Here is a 6154-nt window from a genome sequence, read left to right as displayed (position 1 = left end):
AAATAGATGGTCTTAGGAACTCCTGAGATTGGTGGACAAGCCCAGAGAAGGGGCCTCACTCTCCCTAAGGTGTCTTTCTACTGGCCTAATGATGGGGAATATCTGCTCAGCATGAAGCTTTCTCTAACTCTAGTGCTCAAAGGGTCTCTTTCACACTCAGTAATGACTCATGCTCAGTATGATAACTATCATCTTATCTTATTTCAGTGTATTTCCATGGAGACCAACATATTTTAGATATTTCTATATATTTCCATATTATTTTGTTGGGATAGTATGATAGTTCAGGAGGTAAAGCATTTATTTGCCTTGCATGCAGCAGGAATAGATTTTTTGATACTGCATATATTTCCCTGACCAACCTAGGGATCACTCCTGAACAGAGAGCCAGAACCTTAACACTACTGGGTTTGACCTGAATGCCCCTCCCATCAAAGAGAAATGTTTTGTCTGGGCTATAAAAGGTACACTGGCTCCATATTCTCTTCTTAACTGTGAACGCTTTGGTACTTCATGATGTGATGAATTGGAACAAAGTCTCTGATCTAGGCCTTCAATTCAGGGATTGTCTGTTCTATCAGTGCTGTGGCCTCTGTCTCAGCTCTGGGCCTATGATGTAATCAGCAATCAGCTAATCACAGTGGTCAATTGGCTGATCTCGCATATAGGGGACCCCTGTGACTGCAGAGCCATGTGCCCACCTCTTTTTCCTAGCAACAGAAGCACTTTCTACTGTAGGAGACAACATGTTAGACCCCCTCTTCTCCAGCCTTTTCTGCTGCTGCTGGAGCCTGGGCAGGGCAGGTCCCTGGCCATGGAGATCTGGAGGTGGTGCTTTCTAAAGGAAGATTCTCTAAGCATATGTTGTCATGTCTGAGGCTTGGAAGTTCCACTGCCAACCTAAATTCATAGCCAGAGACACCATCTGTGCTAAGAGTGGCCAAGTGGGATGAAGTGAGGTGACATCATGGAGTAAGCAAAGTACAGCTGGACTTGCCCCGTTTCTGGCTCTTTCTTTTTATGAGCTAATAACTCCCTTGGCATTTACGTCACAGTGAGTTGACTGTTCGTGTACCTGTTGCTGAAAATATCTGATTACCAAATGCTGTCAAGTGTCAAAGTGACTGCCAAATGGAGTTGACGAAAATGAGGGACACCCTGCTTTTCTAGTGTTCCTCCTCTTTAAGAACTGAGGTCCAATGTCACTTTTCTGAACCTGGGTGACAGGGCCAGAGAGACAGTACAATGGATTGGGCATTGAGGCCAACCCTGGTTCTATCCCTGGCATCCCAGATGGTTCCCCCAAGAACTGTCAAGAGTGATTCCTGAGTGTAAAGCCAGAATTAGCCCCTGAGCACCACTAGGTGTGGCTCCAAAAAAGCAAATAAATGGAACCTGGGTAGCTCCCTGGACTCTGCTGAATGCAACTGCCATTCAAAGAGGTTTGAGCCTGAGCCTGACCACTAGGCATCCAGCCCCAGCCACTTAGTATTTTCACCTAGTGCTCAGAACAACAGCAAAGACAAGCCAGCTGCTCCAATGTCTCAATTTCCTGAGTCACAGAGGGGAGGATCCTCCTAAACTGTTGTCTTGAGCACTACTTTGTTGAGAAAGATGCATTAAGTAGCAGCAGAAGCTTTTTCTCTCACCTTCCCTTCCACTATCCCTCCCTCCCTGTCTCCCTCTTTTCTTCCCTTCCTTCCTTCCTTTACTTCCTTTTCTTCATTCCTCTTTCCATCCTTCCTTCTTTCCTTCCTTTGTATCCTTTCTTTTCTTCCTTCTTACCTTCCTTTCTCTTTTCCTTACTCCTTCTTTTCTTCTGTCCTTTTTTCCCCTCCTTTCTTTCTCTTTTCCTTCCTTTATAAGGCCCTTAGTTCTGTGCTCAGGGATCACTCCTTGCAGTTCTGGAGTTTGAACCAGGGTCAGTGGGCAAATTTCGGGAAGTCTTAACAGTGGAGGTGGCATTTGTGCTTGTTTTTAAAGTAAGTACATATTTCTTTTGGCATGTAGTGAGTTTCTGTCATTAGAAGGTCACCTTAAATTTGAAGTATCATGCATTAAAAATTTATTTGATCCAATTAACCAGCCACTCTCATTGCTTGCCTACCTGACACCTACACAGAGCACTGAGATTATGACTGGACACACCCATAAAACACAAAGGCTGTATTATGCTAAGTCTGTTCTGCCTTATGTGGTGGATGGAATATGGGGCCGAGACGGGAAGCAGCCTGGCTGTGTGGGGTCTCACCACAAACGTGCTTCCATTGCCAAAAACATGCTAGTCCTGAAGAGGTTTGAAACACTGATCTGCTATGAAGGGCTCAGCGCTGGGGCTGCTACTTCATGATGCTTGGGAGGAGTTCAGTATCCAAGGTCTGCTGTGGGGACTGGGGAGATGACAGGAGTGCATGCTTGGCATCTGGGAGTCCCCATGTTCAATCCCCAACACCGCTTGCTCCCCTGAGCTCCACTAGAATTGATGCCCCCAGCATTGTCAGCTTCTGGACAGCCCACTGGTGTGGGCCAAACTCTCCCTCCTGTGCCACACACGAACCTTCAAAATAGTCTCACTTTGAGGAATGCCAAGGTCATGTCTATTCTCTCTGCTCCTCTGAACCCAAAGGAGAACTTTACCTGGACTAGGACAATTTGCAGAGAGAGGCAACACTGAGTCCTGCTTATTCTCTGGATAACCGCATGCATTTCCTTTTGGTGTAAATCTTCCTTACTCTGTCACTTGTATGCATTTCATCTATCGCAGCCAGCAATTTTAAGTCAAAACTCTCTGATTCTGAAACCTGCTTTAACACGCGTTCAGAGTCCTTTATGTCTTGAATAATTTCTGGGACGTTAATATAATTCTAGTGTATGTCAGAAACTCAAATGATGAATAAGTTATGAGTCCTCTTTATATAAACTTTCTGTATTTCTAGAAGAAAATGATCAAGTGCTTTGTAACCACCAGAATGTTTAAATAAACATAGGCTGGTTAAATATTCTTAGCCAACAGTGTTTTAACCATGGCTATTTGGTTTATGTCATTTTAAAATTGTTTTAATGATACAAAAGAGATTATTTGAATCCTCCTCTTGGCTTATTGGCATCACTTTGATCTATGACCTCAGAGAACCTTTCTAATCCTGGCCACCCAGTTAAGGGTTAGTCATAAAAACAAGAGGGTTGGGGAAAAAAAAAAAAAAATTAGAAAACCCAAGACCAGACTGTGACATTTGAATGACTCTCTGCTGCTCTCTGGAGGTTGACTAAGGAATCGGCCTTGGGTAGTGATGAAGTTTTAAGAAATAAAACTGAGTTTTCATTGTTGATTTGTTGTTGTTGTTTTTAATTTTGATCGGGACCATTCCAATGATGCAAAGTACATCTGTTCCCAAGGGACTTCATGGCTACCCCCTGTGGCTGATTCCCTGCGGTGTCAGGAATCAAACTCCTTCCCTCCAAATCTTCTTAACTTTAAAAACACTTTCGTGGGTGACAGCACAGTATTTTACAGATTAAATGAAAATATTTTCCAAAATGGTCACCTCATGTAGTTATTTTTGGGTTTGGAATCAGCTTCAGTTTGAATAAGAAAACAAACTGTTCTGTATTTCAAAACAACTAATACCAGATTTAATCATGGGATTTGGAGATTTATATTTTAAAAGTCCTTGGAAATGGCAAAGAACAGTCAAGAGCTTTCATATTAATAAATCATTTTTTCTAACATTACCTGAGTCTCACCAATTTTTCTGATTCTTTCTTTAAAAGATCCTTTTAGGAGATAAACTGAGGCATATTGAAAGTTTTAAGAAATTGAGTAAAAATCAATTGAGTCAGTCAATGCCAAAATGCAAGTGTTTGGAGCTGAGCAAATACTTATAGAGATGATGTAGAAATGCAGGAGGTAAACTGGTTACAGCTTATGTTGGTATTATTTGGGGAAAAAACCTCTTTTTTTATGAATGCTGATTTTGATTTCTTAGCCTCAAGGCTATCACAGGCTTAGATTGGGTTTGCTTTTGCAGTCATCTGAGCAGCAAAATTACATCTGGTTGATGGCCTCCTTGTTCAGCTAAGGCTTTGTGCTTATTAATTACTCCTGGCAGGATCAGGGGACCATATGGGATGCTAGGAATTGAACTTGGGTCATCCAGCTGGCAGCGTGCAAGGCAAATGCCCTACCCACCATACTATAGTTCTAGCCCCAGAAACAAAATTCCTTTCAAGGTCATCAGTGCCATTTTGTGATTCTGCCTTAAGATGATTTGTGAGTGTTATGCCTGTCTATGACTTCATGTTCTTTTGGTTTGGGGGCCATATTGGGTTATGCTCATATCCCTGGCTCTGTTCATGGCTTCTGTCTTGATCCTATCTTAGAGAAAAAAACTTCCTGGTTTTTGCCATTGAGAATCATGTTAGTCATGAGTTTGCTTTATTATGTTCAGGATTTTAAAGTGACAGGATGGGGCTAGAGACATAGCAGAGGAATTAAAGCTTGTAAGCCTTGCATGAGGCTGACTGAATCTTTGGTTCTTTGCACAACGTGAATGGCAGAGAATGGTGGGATCCTCTTTCTGCCATCTTCTACACTCCTCCAAAAAATAAAAAAGAGAAGAAAGTGACAGGATGTTGAAGACCATCCAGTGTTTCTGCTACCTACGTTGAAATGATCACATGAATTCAGTCCTGATCTTTGTGATATGCTGGGTCATGCATGTTGGTTTGTGCTGTGAGTTAGGCCAGTCTCACATCCCTGCAATCAATCCCACTTGACTGTGGAACCAAGTGTTCCTTATATTGGAATGTTGAATTGTTGGTGCTTTGTTAAGGATTTTTCATGCTTTTATACTCATCGGGGATCATGCTCTGTAGTTTGGAGGTTTTTGCAGATTCTCTTGTCTTTTGAAATTAGAATGGTGTTTGCTCCATAGGAATTCCCTGGAATGAGTTGTGTCTCCATACATTTCTTTATAACCCCCTTCCCAGGCTTTTGGCTGGACCAGAACCCCTGCTCCCTGAATAATGCATACCCCAGAGTTATTCCCTTGACCTCCCTTCCTGGTGTCACATGAGCCCCTTCCATGGCCCCTTCAGTGCAACCTGTGAGCATCTCTTAAAGTGCAGCATCTCCTCACAGCTGGGAGTTTCTTTGGCATTCTGCCTTGCTGTTTCCTTGTCGCTTGTTCCTCTGACTTCTTTGCCTCTGGCTTCCCATTTCTTTTGTGAGACCACTGCTTCCTAAACACACCTGCCTTGTCTTTCTCAAATTCTTTTTTTAAATGGTATTCACGCATATTGCCTAAGTAGAGATAAAATTACAAGTTGCATTTTTCAAAGTGACTCAATAAAATTTTTTATTAAAATTTTTTAATTTAAACACCATGGTTACCAGGTTGTTCATACTACATTTTTTTCGCAGATAAAGTTGTTCATGATTGAGTTACAGTCATACAATGTACAACAACCTTCAGTAAGCACTTCCTGCTACCAATGTCAACAGTTTCTCTCTCACCATTCCTGATGCCTCTTCCTTCTCACCTACCCCCATCCTCCTGTTCTGGGGCAGTCTTAGCCCCTCCACTCTCTCTTCTTTGTTGACACTGTGGTTTGCACTACTATTAGTAAAGGGGTGCCAGGCATTTCCTTTCATAGTAGATACTTCTCTATTCTAACAGCACTCTCCATTCTTTGTGACAATCTTCCTACCATGGACTGGTCCTTCTAATCCTCATCTCTTTTGTCTCTGGATATAATCCCACACTGTCTTTTATTTTCCTTATATTCTACAGATGAGTGAGATTATTCTATGTTTATCTCTCTTACTCTGGATCATTTCACTCAGTATAATGATCTTCATGTCCATCCATATATAAGCAAAATTTATGACTTCATTTTTCCTAACAGCTGCATAGTATTCCATTGTGTAGCTATACCACAGTTTCTTTTACCTATCATCCTTTTTCTGACCTGCTTTTCTTTCTGTCAGTTTGGGCAAATGAGATTCCCTTTGGCAACTCCCTGCTCTCCTGACAGGCCAGTCATTTAGTGCAAGGACCGAATGGCATGATGCCTCTTGGGTCTTGGGAAATTACCATAGTAATGCTGGTTTTCTGGAGACCACTGGACCACACTTAGAAGAACATATAAACCC

This window comes from Suncus etruscus, chromosome 7, assembly GCF_024139225.1.
Source record: "Suncus etruscus isolate mSunEtr1 chromosome 7, mSunEtr1.pri.cur, whole genome shotgun sequence".
In the NCBI taxonomy this organism is placed as follows: Eukaryota; Metazoa; Chordata; class Mammalia; order Eulipotyphla; family Soricidae; genus Suncus; species Suncus etruscus.
The sequence above is the reverse complement of the archived record's forward strand: the minus strand, read 5'-3'. Positions refer to the sequence as shown.